Raw genomic sequence first — 4,549 nt, 5'->3', positions numbered from 1 at the left:
GCAGTGATCTATGGCTCTGTGTATTAAATGCCGCTCCATCTGAAAGCACGTGATGGAGGTTTACTATTAATCACAGAACCGGCTTTACTGACGAGATGCGCATGACAATCACATGCGATTTATCGTGCAGCCCTTAGTTTGTTTGTTGATCACAAAGTACAAAGTAGATGAGAAAAACTAGGATGCCGGGTGTATTCAAAGCGCCGCCATTACCATCTACAATGCGTGGAATGGTGTGCTATGATTGGTTGGGCGGATATATCGCATTCTACAGAGAAGGGAGACTGGCGTTTGTCGTGGTTTGGAAAAAAAGGGAGAAAACATGACAGAATAACTGCGTAAAATTAAAAATGGACTTTTCAATACCAACCAGATACAATACTGATTTTGGCGGAAACTCATTTTATTTTTTTTTAAATGGTGTTTATCGCGTTTTGGAACCAAACTCTTATATATATATATATACATACATACCTCATCCGTCCCTCCCGAACTTATAACAAAAGTGTCCCTCGTGGGTCAAAATGACCCGAAGGCTAAAAATTACACTAATTTTTTTTTTTTGGTCCAGAAATCTTATATTGATCCATTTTTTTAGTTGTTTTTTTTTTCTAAATATTTATGTAGGTTTTTATATTATTTTCTGGTGATTTTTATTATGTTTACCTTTTATTCTGGATATATTTTTAAGAAAATATAAGCAAATAAGCAGTTTCTGTACATTTTTTTACCAAAAAAATAAAATAAATAAATAAATAAACACAATTTCAGTCCTGTTTCATCAAAAACAAACAGATGGCTTTGGAATTGAGTCACTGAGTGTCTCTGATGCCATCTGGTGGGGAAAAATGACATAAAATTGCATTTTATGGTTACAGCCACTAGAGGGGCCTATAGGATACTATGGAGATTTTTAACTGAGCAAAACAAAAAAATTGTAACTGCATTATAACCTAAACATATGTATATTCATACAATTTCATAAATAATAAATAAATATAATATATTTTTAAAAATATAAATATGATATAAACTCATTGGTCTCCACCACATCACTCAAATGTAACTATGTTAAGTAAAAAAATGGAAAAATGACAGTCATATCCCAGCAGAAACATGAAACATAATATAATGTGTTCTATGGGAGTGTATGTACCATGTGTGTGTTTGTGCATGTGTGTGTGTGTGTGTGTGCGTATTTTAGTTTTTTCTGCATTGGGGATATTATATTCTATAAATCGTTACTGGATTGTCTCAGATTTTGTATATCAAAAAAAAATAAAAAATAAAATGTAATAAAAAAACGCAGTTTTCTTCTGCATTGGGGATATTCTGTAGTCTCAGCCCTTCGTTTGGGTATAAATCTTTACTGGCTTGTCTCAGATTTTGTATATCAAAAAAAAATAAAAAATAAAATGTAATAAAAAAACGCAGTTTTCTCATAAATTCTATTAATTCCTATGTGGGTCAAAATGACCCGCGAGGGACACTTTTGTTACTTTTTTTATGGCACCCATTTAAACTCCTCGAATCCACTCAATTTTTTTTTGTGTGTATTCCCGGTGCAAGTGTGACAAAAGTAAATCAAAAAGTAGCTTCAGCAAGAAATATTTTGTTTGACAAAATTTATTACATATACTCTTTTGGACCATGAGGGTGAGTAAATGATGACACAATTGTCATTTTTGGGTGGGTGAACTTTGCCTTTTAATAATTTATTTTATAAATTTTATTATTAATATTGAAATATGAAATTATTTCTTTAATGAAATGATGCTGTAAATAATAAACTAAAACTGCCAGTATGTGGTGGTAAATGTATTAATGATTAAGTCATCGAGTCATTTATTCATTCATTTGATCCGTTCAAATGGCTGATTCATTCAGGAAGTAAATGGTTCTTTATGAATGGTCCATTGAATCATTGGGCATGTTCGACTTGAAGTGGATCATCACCATCAGACCGATCGGTGTGTGACATCAAAGTACCGCAAGAGCAATAGAGAGCAGACGGCTCCTTATGCTTTTGAATCGCTCTCGCGGTACTTTGATGTCGTACACCGATCGATCTGTGCAGCGCCGCTTCAAATCCAACGCGCCTATGGCCAATGGTTCAACTCGCCAAATGGTTCACCCAATTAATTCAAAACATGCATTAAGAAATGAAATGCTGTGTGTTAATCTATAGGCTCCATCACACAGTGAGTTGTTGCCCTGCCTCATATTTGTCATTAACCAACTGTATGAAATGTCATATGACTCACATAGGTCTGGGGCGGGGAAAGTGTGTTAAATGCGTTAATAATTTTAATGCATTATTTTTCACTGTAATTAATTAATCGAATTAATGCGTTAAATTACCAGCCCTAAATATATATAATTAACCAAATTGTCAGTCATGGAATCCCTGGCAATGGCCAATCAGAAACATTTTGTCAGAATTCACTCATCGCTGAAAGTGCCGCAGTTTTTAAGTGCAGTTTTGCACGCTCGTGAATAGACGACGTTTTAGAGGTTGGAGGAAAGGGGAAAAACAAACTCGTGTAGAAGTCGCGAGGGAATTAACGGGTCATTTCAATCGCTGGTGTGTTTCTGCAGGAGCGGACACTTTTGAGAGTTTGTGCGATCTAATGGCATTAGAACAATTTAAGAACATAGTCCCTGATTAAGTAGCCACTTACATAAATGAGCATAAAGTGAAGTCTGCAGCTGTTCTTGCGGATGAGTTCGTTTTAACTCATAGAGGCCATAATGATGGTTATCTCAGAGAGTTTCGAAATGTTAATGGAATCTGATCTGTTAATCTGGAAGGTGATCAGAATCGAAAAGTAGACCCGAGTTCCATGTGTAATTATTGCCTTGAAAATGGACATTGGAAGAGGGAGTGTCCGGTACTACGAGGCAAGAATAATAAATCTATTCCCAAGCCTGTAGCTTTAGCCTCTGGAAAGTTTTGTCATTATTCTGATACATCTACCGACACTATTAGTAAATCTGCGACACTGGTGAAAAATTAACCAGGTGAAACTCAGACTTGTGTTGAGGTAACGACGTCTGACTATGGTCCTTTCATCACAAGCGGTTTCGTTTCCTTGGTGAATGATTCTATTAAAGTGCCTGTTAAGATATTGAGGGACACAGGTTCATTGGAATTGTTTATATTAGAGTCTACATTACCCTTTTCTTCTGAATCAGGCGTGGGTAGTAATGTCTTGATTCGAGGAATTGGGTTACAGACTTTCTCTGTGCCCTTGCACAAACTCCAGCTGTATTCAGATCTTGTGCAAGGTAAGGTTGTGATGGCCTTGCGTCCTTGTTTGCCGGTGGAAGGAGTGGATGTCATCTTGGGTAATAATTTGGCTGGGGGACAAGTTTGGCATGATGTTCCACCACCTCCTGTGGTCAGGGTGACCCCCTCATTTGCCATAAAGGATGGGTGAACCTTTGTTTCAAATTGTAATACCTGTCGTTTTGCGTGATGTAGTACTACAAACTGCTCATGGTGATATTTCAGGACATTTTGGAGTCCGAAAGACGTATGACAGAGTGTTGCGTCACTGGTTTTGGCAGCGTCTTAAGAAAGATATATCCAAGTTTATTCTGACCTGTCATATCTGTCAAGTAACAGGCAAACCTAATCGGGTTATTCCGCCTGCTCCTTTATATCCCATTCCTGCAGTCCATTAATACAAAGTCTATGGTGAAGGCTTTGACGCAGTTTATCTCGATCTTTGGTATCCTGAAAATTCAGACTGATAGGGGGACTAATTTTTCATTCCGTATGTTTGCGGAAGTTTTGCAACAGTTGCGCGTTGAACCGTACCGAAGCAGTGTGTATCATCCACAGAGTCAGGGAGCCTTGGAACGGTTCTACCAGACCCTAAAACAGTTGTTGCGCGCTTATTGCATCGAACTTCACAAGGACTGGGAAGAAGGTCTCCCTTGGCTCATGTTGGCCGCTAGAGGTAACCCAAGAGAGTTTGGGCTTTAGTCCTAATGATTTAGTTTTTGGACACGGTGAGGGGACCTTTAGCAACACTTTTTGATGAACCAGTGAAACCCGCATCACCTACGAATTTGCTGGACTACGTTAATGGATTTCGTCGTCGACTTCTGCTGTAAACTAGCCGGTGAAAATTTGTCTAAAGCTCAGAGTAAAATGAAGGTCCAGTTTGATAGCAGGGCGGTGAGTAGGGAATTCAGTCCTGGAGATCAGGTGTTGGCTTTACTTTCTATTCCGGCTTCGCCTTTTTTAGCTATCATAATCCCCTCACATTTTTGCGTTCCTTACGTTCTCCGAATCAGCGTCTTATTCGTTGGGCGTTGTTTCTGCAGCCGTATTGTTTGGAAATCCGACGTATTCGGGGAGTTCATAATGTTATGGCCGATGCGTTGTCTCCACACACATTCACAATAATGTTTTGATTTGTTATGTTTATGTTGCTGTGTTTAGTTATACGGAATGGATCCGTGTACTGTAGTAGATATATGCAGACAGCAGGCGATTGGTTTAAGTTTTTTTTTTTTTTGGCATCTCCATGTGGTCCTG

Source organism: Sinocyclocheilus rhinocerous, unplaced genomic scaffold (genome assembly GCF_001515625.1).
Source record: "Sinocyclocheilus rhinocerous isolate Xijiao unplaced genomic scaffold, SAMN03320098_v1.1 scaffold3939, whole genome shotgun sequence".
Classification (NCBI taxonomy): domain Eukaryota; kingdom Metazoa; phylum Chordata; class Actinopteri; order Cypriniformes; family Cyprinidae; genus Sinocyclocheilus; species Sinocyclocheilus rhinocerous.
Note: the sequence above shows the minus strand (reverse complement) of the source record.